This window comes from Mustela nivalis (genome assembly GCF_964662115.1).
Source record: "Mustela nivalis genome assembly, chromosome: 18".
NCBI lineage: Eukaryota > Metazoa > Chordata > Mammalia > Carnivora > Mustelidae > Mustela > Mustela nivalis.
In genome coordinates, this window is record NC_139037.1 from 2,916,751 (window position 1) to 2,934,444 (window position 17,694).

The 17,694-nt window shown below is 59.3% G+C and overlaps 1 long non-coding RNA gene across 2 annotated transcripts in view; it reads left to right on the plus strand.

The window, feature by feature from the left end:
- Window positions 1-17,694, plus strand: part of LOC309853531 — a 168,877-nt gene that overhangs the window by 99,958 nt on the left and 51,225 nt on the right. The window contains exon 5 of one of the 2 annotated variants that reach the window (XR_014305794.1): window positions 103-3,199. The exons of the other annotated variant lie outside the window; for it this stretch is intronic. This is a non-coding gene — a long non-coding RNA (uncharacterized lncRNA). Of the gene's footprint in view, window positions 1-102; window positions 3,200-17,694 lie in introns of those variants that run through there. 2 annotated transcript variants of the gene reach the window in all.

Here is a 17,694-nt window from a genome sequence, read left to right on the forward strand (position 1 = left end):
GGACCCTGAGATCATGACCTGAGCTGAAGACAGTGGCTTAACCCACTGAGCCACCCAGGCGCCCCCTAATCTGTTTCTTTTACTCAACTTCTTACAACTTAGAATCTTATTTAGGAAGGAAAGTGCCCATCGCCGGAGAAAAGGGAAACCACTCTCACCTTCCGGAAATGGAAGGCAGCCTGAAAATCCAATCCTTGGTCTACAACCCTAAAGCCCAGATGCTCTGAAAAACACACGCCTGGTTTCTGGTTTTCCCTCTCTTCTGCTGTTGTGAGTTTGGTGCGTTCTCCCCTGCTGACGAACCCTGAGCTCTCTGACCCGAGGCCATTCCGTGTGTTCATTCCCATGACACGAAAATCACTTTTCCCTGAAGAGACAGGACCAGATACAGAGTCCGTGAGTGGATGGATTCTCACACGCACCCTGCCCACGCGAAGGGCGGGGGAAGCCTCGTGGGGACGTGGGAGTGGCCTGGCCTGGGCACACAGGCCGCCCTCCAGGAGCCGGGCTGGGCTGTGCATGGGAGCGGCCCCTCCGCACGGCAGTCCCCAAAGAGTCAGTGTCCCCATGGAGCCTGGCAGAAGCTGCCTGCTCTTTTGCCCCAAGCTCGGAGGTCACCAGCCTGCTGCCCATGCACCCCCTCAGTCAGGTGGTCGCGAGGCTAGAGCCCTAGATCCCTTCTGACTGTGACCGTAGGCTCAGAAGGCGGGGGCCGTGTTCTGCATGCACCGTGTTATACAGGCTTTAGTGCTGCCTGGTTCTGTACAAGCGTCCACTTCTTTTCCAATTAAGAAAGAAGACAGTTGTGCCTCCCTCTGTGTTTTCTGTAGCATGGGACATAGAGTCCAGGACCCCGGCTCTGTCACCTACCTAGGACTTACCCAGGCAAGTCACTGGGCCGTACAGAGGGACCCTCCCAAACAGGACTTGAGCTCCACGCCCGACAAGCCCGCTCTTGTGTAACTGTGACCACTCGCTCACGTGGCTGTCAGCTACGGTGACACCCTGATCGGAGGCGGTAGTGCCGGCATGGGAAGAGACCTCCAGGAGCCCTCTACCGTGCAGGGCAGCAATGGTGGCCCTCAGGGACTCTCCCACTGGCCCTGCTCAGCCCCCTCCCTTCCCCACCCCCACCGCCTCCAGAATCCTGCACGCTGGGAAGTCCAGAAGCCTCCAGCATCCTCCATCCTCCCTTCTTGTGCCAAATGAGGGCCCACAGGGAGAGAGGAGCCTCAAGGCCGAGGAAGGACGGTCATCCTGGTGTTTGGAGGCCAGCAGTCCCTCTGAGACTCCGTAAGAATAGCGCTCGGCAAAACAGCTCTGGAGTTCTAGGTGGTTTCCACGGCTTGGGACTTATAACCTTGTTTTCTTCTTTTCCCATGTAGAGAAAATGCCTTGGCTCCTGGCCAGCCTCTAACCAGCAGCTTATAATTACCCACGTGTGGAGAAGGGCAGGGCGGAGCCTAAGAAGGGTGTACAGTGTCATGGGGAGCAGGGACCGGAAGCCTGGGAGCTCTCCTGCTCCCCAGACCCCGAGGAGCCTCTGCAGGAGAGGCCTGGATATGCTCACGGAGCCACCCACCTCCGTCCCCTGTCCTGCAAGTGCAGATGGGGCAGGGGTGGCCCCAGCCCTCCCCCAGGACTGTGTCACTCAGTGCACCTGCTGCTGTAACAAGCAGGCCCTGAGATTTCAGTGGCTTCACCCAAACAAAGTCCATTTTTCACTCCGGACATAATCCAGGGCACATCAGCATGGCTTCACATGCTCATTCAGGGACCCAGGCTCCTGCACCTGTGGCTCTGTGTCCCTGGAGGTGGCCAACTTCCTCTGCAGGATGCTCTGTGTCCTGCCAGCAAACAGGGGCAGGGGCAAGGCACGTTGTTCTTAACCAGGAGGCCTGGAACGGCCCGTGTCGCTTCAGCTCCCACTCCTTCAGCAAGAAAGGATCACCTGGGCCCACCTAGAGGTAGGGGCTGTGGCAAGCCGTCCCCCGTGCCCAGGGAGGAGAGAGTACTGCGTCTCCAGCCTGCCCAATGGGTGCTACAGGACTCATTAAATACTGGGTACGGTCCACCGAATGCAGCATCCCACAGCAGCGGTGCTTGCTACCAGCCCATCAGCTGCTCCAAGGAGGATCAGTTCCAAGTTTGAGAGTCTGAGGCCTCAAGTCTGAGGCTGTTTAGAAGCCTCAAGTCTGAGGCCTCAAGTCTGAGCCTGTTTAGAAGCCTCAAATCTCTTTAAGTGTAGACTGAAGGAGAAAACTCTATTTGACCCACCACATCCAACAATGACCCTCCCTCCTCGTCTGTGAATTTATTCCTCACTCTATAGACCTTCTTTCCAGATTCTCAGGTGGTCTCAGGAAACTGTGGGCTCTTACTGTATTAATATCTAGATTATAGGCAAGTGCTTTAAAATTGAATAAATGTTATGCATATATCATTCTATGCTTGGGGGAAGTCTTGACAAATCAAGAAACGTTCTCTTATGCAGTCAACAACCTGCACAACTGTGCCCAGCAATCCTTTTTTAAGTTTTGCTCAGCTTTGGAGTAGGAATGGTGTGAGCTAGTCCTCAACTCAACCATAGAATCATAGTGAGAAGGAAATGAGGTCATCTAGTCTGGTGGTTTTGAAAGCCTGATTCCCTCCAGTTCCCTCCAGTTCCCCAGACCCCCTGGTCCAGGGGAGCTCCTGCTCCCTGGGCCCCAAGGAGGCTCTGCAGGACAGGTCTGGTCCAGTCCAACCTTCTCAATTGCCTATAGGGAACCTGAGGTTCAAATGGACCTGGGACTTTCCCAAGGTCACAGAGCCCTGTTATTGGTCAAAATTAGACAGCAGATTGGTGTCAAACTCCCAGTTTGGCCATCTGGACCAGCACTGCCCCTCCACCAAAATAATATGCACCACATGTGTAATTTTAAACTCTCTAGCTGCCATATTTGAGAAAGTAGAAAAAAAAGAGGGGGAGGTGAATGTTAATTTTAATAATATATATTTTTTAACCCAATATACCCAAAACATCAACATGTAACATAATAAAAATATAATGACATACTTTACGTTCTTCATCTCATACTAAGTCTTCAAAATCTGATGTGTATTTTACACTTAGCAGGTCTTCATTTGGATGCTAAATTAGCCCTAGGGAAAAATCTGTATTTAGAGCTTGTAAAATTTGCACCGGAAAAGGTAGATTCGCTTGCCACGCTGGTACACACCTGCATAGGAGTTCCTATTTTCAAGTTAAAATTATTTAAAATAAAAGAAAACCGAAATGTCAGTTTCTGGGTCCTATAGCCACATTACAAGTGCTCTGTGGCCACACGTGGCTCCTGGAGCCCATACAGGTCCATGTGGTTCTGGAACTCGGGCCACACCTATATGACCCCCGAGACCCTTCATTCTAAGGAAAATTGGTGAGAATGACTTCTTCCCTGGGCCCACATGAGAAAGGGGCAATCGCACTGGGAAAGTGCCCAGAGCGTGGAAAGCTGTCCTTCTTCTTCCGTGGCCGGCTGTGTGCGGCCCCGTGGGCTCCCTCGGCAGAGGGCGGCCTGAGTCTGGGCACCCCCTGGACAAGGCCTGGACACAGCTCTCTGCTCATGGCGAGGACCGGAGGTAGGACACATGGCTTCTGTGCAGAGCCAACACCCTGACACCCTGAAGGCCCACAGGCACGTGGCTGCGGAGAGTCTGATTGCAATTACGGGCCCTGAAAGGGGGGGGGCAGGGCACCCATAGCTCGTTCCCAAGGACGACTGCCTTGGTGCCACAGACAGCCATACTGGGGGCAGAAGTCTGAGATCGGGGCATCGCCAGCGTTGGCTGCTTCTCACAGGCCCTCAGGGATGGTCCTTCCTGCTTCAGCCTTGGGTGCTGCTGGCAATTCTCAGTCCTTGGCCTTGTTGGTACATTGCCCTGATGTCTGGCCCTGCCTCCCCATGGCCCTCGCCCCTCAGTGCATGTCCGTCTCCTTGTAGGAACACCACACAGATGGGGTTCTAGAAAGACCCAGCTTCCCCAAAGGGCATGTTCACAGACACGGTGGAGAGGCGGGTCAGGCTTGCACACACCTTGCGGGGGGGTCCCGACCCACAACAGTGCTTTACAATCATCTGCTTATTAATTTCCGTCCACCTAGAAGGTTTGTTTCCCCGTTGTACAGATAGGAAACAGCCCCAGGACGGCGGGAACCTCGCCCTCAACGCCGGTCCTCCCCGATGGGGGCTGCCAGTCCCTCGCCCAGGCACTTCCTGGACACTCCTGGGCTCTTCCAGCGCAGAGACTGGGACGAGACGTGTTAAACCCCCTCCGATCCGCTCAGGTTGGAGCCTCCCCAGGGAAGTGACCCAGGGTGACAATTCTGATCGATTATGGCCGCTTTCCTATGGAATTGACCAGGATTCTGGAAAAAGCAAAGTGACTTTTCTCCGCTCCTTCCAACCCCAAGGAACCTGGAGCACAACACGGAAAACTCCGGCACAGCGTGTAAAAATGAGTTTTCCTTTAATTAGTAATGAGGGGAAGGCCAGGGGGCAGCCTGTCTCACTCCTACAGAGGGACACCCCCCACCTTCTGGGGCCCTGTTTCAGCTCACGGCCTCTACCTGGCCCACAGGCAGCTCAGCCCTCTGCCGAGTGGCAGAAAACAGGCCAAGGGGAGCTCCCCCCAGAGCACGGAGCCACAGTCGGCCGTCCTGCATGCCCAGGGCAGCCACCTCGGGAACCACATGGTCCCTGTACCCATGAGGGATGAGAAGCAGGAGGCCCTGGAAGTGCCCACAAGATCCCTCCTCCGACCTGGCCGGACCCGCTCTGGGGAAGATGCCAGCCGGGCGGTGTAGGGGGAGTGAAGGGGCTCCACTGCCAGGTCCCACCCTCTGGGCCAAGCTGGGCCAGGGGCCCAACTCCCTGGGGAGGTTGGAGGCCCAGAGCCGCAGGCTCTCCCCAGGTGACAGTAGAGGCAAAGCTCCTCCAAGGGCAGCCGCAGCCCGCGTCTGGGGAGGTGGGGGCTTTGATCACAGGCCTGTGTCTGCCGGCTGGAGCCCGACCATTTTCCTGCATCTCATTACAGGAGCCCTGCACCGCCAGCCCATCAGACAAGCCTGGCATTCTCTGTTTGACCTAATAAGGCCCTTCTGCATTGCTCGGCCTGTTCCTGGGGAAATGAGGAGCCCTGCTCCAATTACTCCCCTAAGAAAAGCCTCTTAGAAAACGCCGGAGTGTAGGCAAAGGAGGGCTCTCCCTGCCTGCCCGGGAGCAGAGCTCGGAAATCCCAGGCGCCTTCTGCAGACGCCCCTGAGAGGAGCCTGTGTGCAGTGCGGGGCGCTCGGGGGGAGAAGGCGGGGCGTGCAGGGGCCTCCGCAGGCCCTGTTGGCCTCCCACAGGATAGGGGGCTCTTGTCTCGCAAATTGGCAGGTGAAATTGAGCATTAAGGAAACACGGGCCTGCCCAGGTCAGGGTGGAGGTGGAAAGAATTTGGGTTTGGTAGGAAATATGGTGAAATATAATGGAGAGAGAGAGAGCCTTTCACAGGGTGCTGGTTCTCTCTGGACTACGAGGATTACAGCCCGGCACGTCTGGGTTTGGAAAATGGTGCTTTAGTTTGCCGTTCAGGCACCTTTGCCTCCCTCCCCCCACCTCCCAGGGAGGAGAGAGGCACACCTTCCGGAAAGTGTGGAGCTGGGGGCCCCCCAGGAGGCCGACCCCTTGACCCCTCATTGGTAGGAGGTCTGGGGAGCTCTCGCCAGGAAAGGAAAGGAAAGGTAGGGAAAGGTCGTGGGAGATGCTCGGTTGGGAAGCTGTTCCCTGAGAGGCCTCGGTTGTCCCCACAGAGAGCATGCCAGATCAGGGCACCCCCAGAGCTGTGCCCAGGGGAGCGGGCCTCCAAGCCTCTAAATCCACGGGGTGATCAGCCCCTGCATATGAGCTGCCTCGTGCTGTGGCGAAATGGTATGAAATCACGCAAAGCAAATGTACCCGTGGGTCTAAGAATGAGCGTAGAGATGCGATTACACATCAGATTTATTAAACAGGGTTTTTTTTTTAATGAGCTCATTTTCATAACTTTAGGGTTTTTTATTTTTTTTTAAGGTAAAGGCCTGATTTACTCTGAAATGTCTGTCCACTTGAAGCAGACTCACTTTTTCAGCACGTGGCTTATCTGTGCCCATGGCAGACATTGCTGATCAATCACAGAACACATCAGACATTGCTAATCAATCACAGAGCACATCAGGCTCCCTCTGATCACAGCCCCTCCAACATGATGTTCTCTCGGACTGGAGCGCCCTCCTTCCCCGTTCCCATGGCCAGGTCTCAGTTTAAATTCCTCTCCAGACAACTGTCCTGGCCATCTCCCACCGAACCTGCTATCCCCTTTGGCGTGCTCCCCTTGCATCTGTACCTGCCTCCTTCCTGTCTCTTCTACCAGGTGTGAGTTTCATCAGAGCAGGGGTTGGTGTCCTGTTCACCATGACCCCCAGGGCCTGGCTCAAAGCCTGGCATACAGTAGGAGCTCACAGTGAGCATTGTAGAGGTGTCCCCAGATCCATTCCGTCCTGCCTCCTTGTGACATAGACGCAGGTGTCCAGAGGGGCTGATCCTACCCTGGGACTCAGATGTGAGCCCTTGTCAGAGAGATCAGCCTAGGGAAGTCAGACATAAACCACACAGAGCACCTTATTCCACTGGTTAGAGGGATTGGTCCAGGAATGGACACGTGATTCATGTGGGGCCAACAGGGTGTGATGGGAAACTTACTAAAGGCAATGGGGAAAGAAGAGCCCACTCTTAGGAACCAGTTCATTCTCCTTGTGGATAGAGAAGTTGTGCAGAGGTGATGTCTGGAACTCCTGCAGCCCTTTTGTGACCGAGAGAGAAGCAACCCAGTCTGGGAATCAGCTAACATGGCAGAAGGAAAGAAACAGGGTCCTTAGGGACATCATCAGGTACCAAACCAAACCAGTGCTGATGCCCAACCCATCTCTGAAATATCCCTTCATGAATCAACAGATCAAATCTGTTATTCTGTCTGCCAATACCGTTGGGTTCAGTCTCTGCTTCCCACCTCTCTGACTCAGCCACTCAGTCTGCCTGTGGTCTTGGAGTCCACAGGTCTTAGAAACAGACCGCCCAGGCTCAGACTCCAACTCCAACACTTCCTCGTGGTGGGACTTGGGCCAGTCACATCACCAACCTGACCCTTGGGTTTTTCAGATGACATACATGGTAAATACAGAAGATTGGTCCAGTTCAGGTGTTGGGCATTCCCTTTCCTGCTGTCTCCCCGGGCCTCAGTCCACCCAGCCACAGCTGACAGTCACGAGAGAGAGAGACAGCACCCAGGCACTGGAGCAATGGATGCCTCAGGGTGCTGGCTCTTTCTGGAACAGATATGCACACTTCTACAACACACACCGACACAGCGCTTAACAGAAGCCTGGTGTTCTACGTGCTTTGCAAATACTAACGGGAATCGTCAACAGCCTTAGGATGTGGGCACCGTGGCCACCATGGACACGTGGGCACCGAGGAAACCAAGGCCCAGAGAGGCTAAGTGCCTGGCCTGAAGTCACAGAGCCAGTGGGCTGTGGAGCCTGGGTTTGATCTCAGGAGAAGTCGGGACACTGAGCCACCTTATCGTGTCCCAAGGATAACGCATATCTGACGCTTCAAGACGTTTTATCTGAAATACCTCCCTTGATCTACACAAAAATCCCACAAAATAGGTAATATTGTTCTCCTGTTGTACAAATAGAGGGCAGAGCCTTCTCTGAAAACTGGAAGAAATGATACTTTCAAGGATGAGCGAATGACCAGTGGTGAGCCGGACCTGTCAGAGGGCAGATCCCTGAGCTCCCGGCCGGGACCGGACTCGGGAAGTTCCTGTTACCCCTGGGGCAATGCTCTTGGGATCCCTGAGAGCCGCCCTGGGCACTGAGTTCCCAGTGGCTTCAAAGGGAGCCCGGAGCCAGCTGAGCTCCCAGGGGGCGAGGACAGCAGGAAAGCGGGCCTGGCCCCGGCCACTGCCGACACGGCCCGCTGTCAGACGTCAGAAGCGCGAGGCGGCTTTGGTCTTGGCCCTCAGCTGATGCAGCCGGGGCAGCGCAGGGCCAGGCACTGCTGGGAACTGTGCTGGCATTTCCTTGTTTTGTCAACTCCACCAAAGCGCCCCAGAAGCCGCACGCAGAACAAAGTGTCCGGGGCTCTGCCTGGAAGGCGAGAGGATTAGAGGGGAGAGGTCCGCATGCCGCGGCCGCTGGCCGGCCTCCCCGGAGCCTGGGAACTTCTCCAGGTCTCCCCTGAAATGTCAGCTGGGCCGGTGTGGCTCAGGGACCTTTCCCCACCACGGTCACAAACACCAGGCCACAGGGGCCGCCCGCATCCTGAGTGTGGGCTGCCGGCCCGGCGTGCTCTGGGGGGGGCGTGAGCGCTCATGGGCCTGGTCTCAGCCGTCCGCAGACCCCCAGGTGCGGACCTTGTGGCCCCAGTTTACAAAGGAGCAGAACGAGGCCCAGGACAGAGAGGGACCAGGGGGGCACCGGGGCCGGGGCGGGAGCGTCTGCGCCATCCCGAGGGCCGTGCCTGGGATCTTCACGGGCGTCTCTGTTTTGCTCTCACGGACAGCAGGGTTCAAACGCAAGAAGTTAAGAGCGGAGATGAAGCGTTCCTGCAGCCCTCACAGACGAGGAAGCCGAGGCCCGGGGACACGAGGGACTCTCCCGAGGGCACCACCCCCTGCCGGGACAGGAGCCACGGGGGCTGAGACCAGAGACCCTAGTGACTTCCAGGCTGGGGCGGCATCAAGGTGAGCAGAGAGGGGGTGCTCGTGGGGAGGGCGGGTTGGTGTGGGGGCGGGAGGATGTGGGTGAGTGTGGGAAGCAGCTGGCTGTCCACCCTGTCCCCGGAGGCCCACTCAGAAGGCAGCTGTCACAGAGCTGAGCCCCGGCACCGCCGTGTGGAGGTGGAGTCAGCCAGGCCCATCAGGACCACCCAGCGGCCAGCCTCTGTCCCTAAGCCCTGCTGCCCCCCCACCCTGACAGTCTCCCCGCTCCCACCTGGAGGGGTTCGCCTCTCGTCAGCGGCTGCTCCGCGCCAGCCTTCCTCACCTGGGGGCTCCGGGGAGCTGAGCCCCGACCCCGAACCCTGTGGAGGGACCTGCTCCGTCCTCCAGGAGACTAATGTGCCTGGGATGGGTCTGAACTTTCAAAGCTTAGCCAGCCCCCACACCTGCTTCTCCTTCCTTCCAGAATGTGCTTTGTCCACTGGCAGAATCCTGGACCTCCTGAGGTCTGCTGGGACGTGGGGTCCACAGAGCCCTCAGCCCTGGGCCCCGGGGCTGCTCTGAGCAGGCAGCGGAGCCCTGGTCCTGTGGAGCCAGGAAGGGGGCAGCAGGGACGGGGGCCACGGAGAAGCAGAAATGTGGGGACGGGGGCAATGGTGGGGAGGAACGGAAGGAGGCGCAGCACGGCCAGAGGAGGCAGGAAGATGCAGCCCGGACTCTCCACCCCACGGCGGGGGAGGAGGGGGGTTACAGAGGGCCCCCAACCCCATGCTCTGCAGCCGTGCAGACATAGGGGTGCCCCAAGCCGGCCGTGTGACTGCAGCTTCCAGAGGGTTTCCGGAACAGCTGGCAGAGCAGCCTCTTAGCAGGCGTGTGGAGCTCACGCCAGCGGGCCCGGAGACAGACACGGCCCAGCGGAGGGTTCCCAGGCCTCGAAGGTGGAGTCCCCCCCCCGCCCCCGCGCAGCTGCCTTAGGGGAAGTCTGGCCTGGCGGTCCCCAGCACAGACTCCTGGTGCCACCCCCCCCCCCACCGCCCTGCCACTTCCTGGCTGGGTGACCTGGGGCAGGGATTCACCGTTGCTGAGTCTTCCTTTCCTTACCTAGAAAACAAGGAGAACCAGCTGCATCATGGGGTCGTCGTGAGAGTTACATGAGTTAACACGGAAAACAGCTAAGAACTGGCTTGGTAGACCACCGGCCAGGACGCCCTGAGCATGGCGACCTACCTGCCGGACACTTGTAACTTGGGTCCTATCACCAGGAAGCATCGGACAAACCCAAAGTGAGGGCCATTCTCCAAGGTCACCGCCTGCACGGAGCAGATGTGGCCGGGGTGGTGGAAGGTGCGAGCCCCATGGTCCTGAGAAGCAGCCGGAACAGGAGCCTTTGTTCTGCAAGGATGGCTGGGCCACGGGGACAGGGGAACAGGGGGACAGGGGGCTAGGGGCCGGGGACAGGGGGACAGGGGGCCGGGGACAGGGGGACAGGGGGCCGGGGACAGGGGGCTGGGGGCTAGGGACAGGGAGGGCGCATCGGCGTCCGTTCTGGCCTTGCCGACTCTGCAGGGAGCCTCCGTGTGCGTGTGCGGTGGTGGAGGGGTGGGGGGAACAGGCTCAGGGCGGCTGGCACAGCTCCCCTCACTCCGCATGGGAAGCTCCTCTGTACGCTCGAGACTACGCCCAGTTTTTAAACGTGTCCGACAAGTTAAGGAATAATGCTTTGTGCCTGCGGCCCGACCAGATTAGCCAGCCTTACAGAGCGCTGACCCGTCGGCCCCCACCGACCCCCAGCCCTTCTTCCCGAAGAGGAGCAGCTGGAAAGCAGCCCTCGGCCCCGCGTGAGGGCGCGTTTGGGGGCTTCCAGCCCTCGTCCCCCACAGTGAGTGCGTGTTTGGGGGCCCCCCTGCCTCTCCGACTGGAAACGATCTGGAGTTAAGGAGACCCTGAGCTGCCGCGTTCCTGGGGGAGCCGCCGCGCCCCGCTCCAGCTGGGCAGCCGCGGGACAGCTGTGTCTGTCTCCGGCCCGTTCCCTCGTCTGAAGAGCGGCCTTCCGTTATCCTTGCGGGAGCCGAGCTTCCAGGGGCAACAGAAAGGTAGCTGCCCGCGAAGCTGCTCTTAGAAACGACGTTCCCGTCGCTTCTCCGAGGCCGGGTTCCCCTCCCCCGCCCCTTTGCGTCATTTCAAACCCGGGCCTCCAGGCCTCCGGGGCCAAAGGCAGGCCACCTCCTGGGGGGACAGGGTCCTCTGGAGCCACTGAGCTCGACTCAAGGCCTGGGGGAAGTGGGGCCATAAACCTCCCCCTGCCTTCTTGTCACCGGAGATCAAAACCGTTATCAGAATGAAAGCCGCCCAGCTGATGGATGAGGCTCCAGGCCCCAGGGCCCCAGGCAGCCCCCTCCCTGCTCTATGGGCTCCGAGCACTCCGGCCCCCTTGCCAGGAGGCCCAGCCCAGTTTGATTTGGGCCAGAAGTTGACTTGTTGTGTCCCCAGGAAAGATGCTTATCTCTCTCTGTAGGGAGGGCAGGAAAGAGGTGTCAGCGGGGGATGGAGAGGCCCTGCCGAGGCGAGACGGGACGGAAGACCGGCTGCCAGCCCCTGTCCCGCTTCACCAGCTCCTTGGTCCTCATGCCGATGGCTGGAGCCCCAAATGGCTTGCAAACCCTGGAGGGCCCTGAGCCCCTTTCTGGCAGCAGCTGACGGATGCACCAGCCCAGAGCACTTTATTCCAGGAGGCGGGAGGGCCAGAGACAAGAGGCAATGCTGTCCCGACCTCATACCCAGGGTCAGAAGATCCCAGAAGGGCCTGTCCAGTCTGGAAGCTCAGTAAAGGCTCACAGAGCAGTCAGGGGTGTCACTCTGACCAAGTCAGGATCCTGGAAGTTCAGGCAGAACCTGGAGATAAGAGGAACCCAGCCGCTCTTGTTGGAGACGCGGGAGAACTCTGGGGCGGGTTGGCGGGTGGGTGGGGGTGGGGTCCATGCCGTTCCATGTCCGGGCTGGAATCCAGATCGGGCAGCAGGACGGCGTCGGTGAAGTCGGGTGGGTAAAGGGGCATCCCGCAGAGGGTGGCTGTGCTGTGTCCGGCACGTGCCCGGGGTGGCATTATTATCCGGACACAGTCGTGAGTGAATGTGAAATGGCGAGTCTGGTAACAGTGCAGGGACCACAGTCCGAAAGGAAAGACACCTGAGTGCGGTAGGAGGACACCTGAGTCTGCAACCGAGACCCGACGGTTGCATCTGTTTTCCAAAGCCTTCTCAGCGCACCTCTACTCCTTCGTAAATGAGGAGTCTAAACCGAAGGAAGGTGATGCAAGTGCTGGGCGGCCAGGCCTGGGCCGAGGCGCTGGTCTCCTGGCTCTGGTCTTAGACGAGCCCCGAGTCCTGCAGGGCCCGCAGCCCCTCGTACAGCCTCTTCTGGGCACGATGGCCCGTGCAAACTCCTGCCGGGGAACAGAGTTCCCGGAGATGACTGGGGCTTTGCCGTCCTCTGTGTACACGCGGCTTCCCCACGTGCTGCCCGAGCCCTCTGGTCCCTGCGCTTCAGGGCTGAGCAGGCCCACGGCCCCGCTGCCAGCTGCCGGCTCTGCGTGCGCCCCCTCCACCTGCAGCCCGCGCTCTGGCTGCACCTGCCACGGGGCAACGATGAACGAGCGAGTGAGTGAAAGCAGAAACGCGCAGCCTCTGGAGAAACCTCGCTGGGGGATGGGGTGAGGAGGACAAGCCCAGGACACCGATGTTCAGTGTTCTTAAGCCGCAGAGGGGCTCTGGGCACGGGGAGGCCTGGTCTCCAGCCCTGCCTCTGTCCCCCACTCGTCGTTCTGGGAGATGCCCCGTTCTGGGAGCCCCTGGTTTCCGTGTGCAAAGTAGTTCCCAGTCTGTCCCTCATCGCCGCTTGTGAGGGCCAAACGAGATGGGGGTGAGCACCACTAGCACGTCACGTAGTAAATATTCACCCCACGTGGCTGCAGAGAGACGGGCAGGAGCCAGAACCCACTGTCCATCCGGCCAGCGGCAGACACTTCACAGGCCCCCGGGAAGACCCGTAATGGCGTGCGTTCCTGAACCCCAGCGCCGTGCGGAAATGGCCCATCGCAGGCTGGACAGGGACGATCGCGATGCACCGGGTACCTGTCCTTCCAGGGAGGCCCACTGGAGGTCGCCAGGTGCAGGACGAGCTCACCCCAGCATCCTGGCTGCTCTGGGGGCCCTACCTCCTTGCTCCTCCGATGTCCGCTTGGCGAGTCCCGAGGGGGAACGCCTTGCCCAGAGTCCACAGCAACTGTTTGGCAGAAAACTACCTAGCTTGGCAGCCTGGTTTTCTGCTACCTGGTACAGAGCCCAGACCCGTTCTCAGGGGGCCTCTGTGGGAATCCTGAGCGGGAGCAAGGCCATCCCTAAAATGCCTTAGAATGCCTGTCTGCATCGCAGCTCCAGACTACCCACAACACGCAGTGTGTGTGCCTGTCAGGGCCCTCGTCCTCTCGACACTGTCCTCTCGACAGTGTCCCCTGTCTGGGGAGACTAGACACACCCCAGCCCCTGTCACCCTGCAGCCACGATGCATAGGGGAGCGAGGTGGGGCCTGTGGGTGGGCGGCCTGGGCTCCAGCCAGGGACAGCCCAGTCCGCCTCCCCAGAAGGCAAGGGTCTCTGGGGCTATGCGAGCTCCAGCGCCCACAGTGACACCACGTGGCCACCACCGGAGCAGCGGCTGCAGCTGGCCAGGTCAGACTTGTCAGGGCTGCCCTCCACCTGCGCAGGCTCGACCACCACCTGGCACTGAGGACACTCGCAGAGCTCTTGCACGACCAGAAGGCTGGGGGTCTCCCAGACCCCAAGGACTACAAGACCCCGGCACAGCAGGGCCAGCCAGTGAACAGAGGGGGTGCTCGACCGTATTCGACCTCCAGACCGGGGAACGCGGGACAAACTGGTTCTGTTTCACAGCCCACCCGGTTCTTGTCGGGAACACAGCCCTGGGGTCAGAGTGTCTGTCAATGAGAGGGGACATGTGATTGGCAAACATTTGATGAAGGCAAAACTGCCAGGGATAGCCAGGGAGGCCAGTCGCACTTTGGGGAATCTTGCCCAGCGCCAGCTCTGACCACTTCCTCTTATCCCTCTGTGTGCGTGAGTTCCCCCGAGGGTCTTTCCTTGCCTGACCCCGGCGTGTTCTCACGTCATTCTGTTTTTCGGACAACAGCCGGTTGCCAGGGCAACCAGTGCGGAGCCCGAGTCAGACCAGAGTCTTCCCTGCAGGGAAATTCGGCCCTTAACTCCTCTCCTGTCCTCCACCCACTCGTGGCGTGACCCCAGAAAACTCTGCCAAACCCCCAAGCAAGGAGCGCCTCCCCTCCGCCCGCTGGGACCTCACCCCCCAGGGGGCTGAGCGCAGTGGAAAGGACCAGAGCCCGCATGGCTCAGAGACCCTTCCCCGTCCCAATCCTTCCCTGTGTTTTCAACGTAAACCTTTTCTGCGAGCCTACGGGGCACAACGTGCACGGGTCCCTCGTGCGGTGCTCAGCGGGTCCCACACGCGGGACACCCCGTGGACCCAGCGCCCAGAGAAGAGCCGCGGACCAGCCTCAGCCCACAGGAACACCCTCCGCACGCCCTTGTGGGCACCCCGTCCCCCCACGCCCAGGAAGGCAACCACTCCCTGGATCGCCAACAGCAGAACTTTCCTCTGCCTGTTACTGAGCTTGACATAAACCAGGTCACGCGGCCTGTGCCGTGTGGAGTGTGGACCGTGTTCCCAGCATCATGGTGGAGAGGCCGCACACGCTCGCTCTCCACATCTTCCTGCCCCTTTCCAGGCCACTGGTCTCATGGACGAGAGCTGAGAGGCCCAGAGAGGGAGTGTGCCTTGCCCAAGACCCCACAGCAGGACTAGCAGCCTGGTCTCCAGACTCCATATGGGTTCAATGGACTTTCCCTGACCCCAGACAGCGGGGTGTCTGCAGATCTCAAAGTGTGTTCAGCGGACCAGCAGCGACAGCGTCCCGCCGGACGCTTGTTGGAATGCGTGTTTCCAGGCCCCTCAGACCCGCGGAATCCCAGCCCCTGAGGACAAGGTCCTGGGGTCAGCATCTTAGCGAGCTGTTCAGGTGCTTCTCGGGCTCAGTCAGGGAGGCCGGGTGGACCCCGGAGGACACCACGCAGTTCTCCGTTTTCCTCACAAGAGGGAGCCAGCGCCCCAGAGACAGGGCCTGGGCCGGTTCCATGCGATTTTCGCCTGGCGGCTCACCGCACAGCCCGGCCTGCTCCGGGAAGATACTCGGGGAACCCCGGTCAGTGGTGTTCAGGGAAAAGAGTACCTGTGTGAACACGGGAGGCAGGACGCCTGAGTCCTAATCCCACGGTCCCCTCCTCAGCCCTAGGCCTTGCGCCGGCCACAGAGCTCCTACGGCCTTGGGATCTCCCTTCATTGCGCGGAGCTCCAGACCCCTCATCGGCAAAGCAGGTCTGCTGCGCCCTGATGGCCTGAGTCCCCACCCCGGCCTCGGTGTTTTGCAAGACTTTGACTAATGTCTCTACAGTGCCGGGAAGCAGGAGGCAGCGTTGTCGCACAGATGTCCGCAGGCTGTTAAGGGGGGTTCTGCTCTGCTGCCCCATGTTTTAGGGCAGATCTTCAGGAATCACAGGCTCTCTTGCCAGGAGCTGTGCCTGGAGGCTCTCCTGCCCTCCCGTGAGGTGGGAAGCACCGCAACCACCTCGGGCCCGTGAGGAGAGACAGCCGAGGAGAACACGCGGAGGACAGCAGCGCTGACCACTGACCCAGCTGGAGCCCTTCACGGAGTCGCTAACCTCGTGGACCAGCCTGGGGTTCCCCTACCTCGGAGCCTCTAGTGAGGTCATGAATGCCCTGGTAGCTCACACCCGCGGGGGCTGGTGTCCCGTTGCTAGCAGCTGAAGCCATTCTGTCCGGCTTGCTGGTCTTGCCACATTGCTGGCCATCCGCTGGCGGTGAGGACAAGGGACTGTGTCATGCCGACGGCTGCTGGGGGCACAGCAAGACACTCAGCACAGTGCCCTGTGCCGGGAGTCCTCGGGAGGGAAGGTGGGGGAGTCAACAGCCAGCCACGGGGCCACAGGAGGGAGTCGGCGGTGGGGTCCCGAGTCCTCCTAGGCCCCCGGTTCATAGCAGGCCCAGGTGCAGGGCACCAGGAGGTGCGTTTGCACCGTCACATGGGGGACCCTTCTGCATCGCACTCACCTGCTACCGCTTCTCTGGTAAATCAGAGAAGATTCCTGAAACCGCACCGGCCGTCTGGGACAGACACATCCCACCCCTTCCTCCCGCTGCGGAGCTCCCACAGGGAGCCACCTGTACACTGATGGCTGCTGGCCAGAGCCCCAGTGGCAGGGAGCGGCCGCACAGGCCCCAAACAGCTCGTCACTGCCCGCTCCCTGAAACTCTTCTGCTCTCCCTTCTCCTGCCTACGTGCGTGGCTCGTCTCTTCCAGTGGGGACACCTGACACAAGGGTGTTGAGTTCCAAAGGTCGCATCCATCCCCGTGAGCCCTCACAAGAGCCCCTATCAAGTTCGGACCTGTTTATGTGAAATCTCATTTTATCGAGGAGACGAGTCTCCCAGGGGACGGGCTGTCAGAGCGGCAAGGCAGGTGCTGCCTCCCCTCCAGGCCAGCCAGTCATGGTGGCGATTTCCGCATCCAGTCGGCGAGTTGCGCCCCCGGGAGCGTTCTCTGTGCTTCCCACGAGGGCATAGAGGGACTGCTCGAGCCTGGGAATCACCACGCCGGTTTAGGAAGACAGCGCCCAGTCATTCCGTGGCCTTGGAGCTATTTCTGGAGATGCCAGACCAAGGCTTCCTCAGAAGGGCACTTATCTGGTTACAAAACTATAATCAGATTTCCCTGAAATAACAGCTTTGTTTGAGAGCAGAACTGAAGGGCGACCATGAGGATGGTCAGAGGTCCTGCATTGCTACCTACAGATCCAGATATAATCGGGGCAAGAATCAGAATCCGAAAGATTGCCTCAGAACCTGATTGCTTCTGTATCACCCACCCCACTGGGCCCGGCCAGCTCTTTAAGATTGTGCAGCTGATTCAGAGAGGCACCGAGCCAGAGACACTGGGCGAGAGTCTGTCTATGCAGTGATGGTGGTGGTGATGTGGTGGTGATGGAGGTTGTGAAGGAGGTCGTGATGGAGGTGGTGATGGAGGTGGTGATGGAGGTGGTGATGGAGGAGGTGATGGAGGTGGTGATGAAGGTTGTGATGGAGGTCGTGATGGAGGTGGTGATGGAGGTGGTGATGGAGGTCATTATGGAGGTGGTGATGGAGGTCGTGAAGGAGGTCGTGATGGAGGTGGTAATGGAGGTGGTGATGGAGGTGGTGATGGAGGTGGTGATGGACGAGGTAGGTGATGGAGGTGGTGATGGAGGTGGTGATGGAGGTGGTGATGGAGTTTGTGATGGAGGTGGTGATGGAGGTGGTGATATAGTGGTGATGGAGGAGGTGATGGAGGTGGTGATGGAGTTTGTGATGGAGGTGGTGATGGAGGTGGTGATGGAGTTTGTGATGGAGGTGGTGATGGAGGTGGTGATGGAGTTTGTGATGGAGGTGGTGGTGGTGGTGATGGTGATGATGGTGGTGATGGTGGTGATGGAGATGATGGTGATGCTGATTGTGATGGTGATGATGGTGACAGACTAATGACATGTCACGATCGTTGCCCTTCCTAGTCCTTAAACCAGCCTCGAGCCTTGTGCTGCCACTGTCTCAGTGCCATTCTCACCCTCCCCGAGGCCTCCATCCCCAGGCTCTGAGGAGCATGTCCTCCTAAGCCATGGTTGCCTCCATGAGCTGGTCACACAGTGTCCCCGACAGAGGTGTGCATTGGAGAAAGCACGAGTTCAAATCTTAGTCTTGCTGCTTCCTA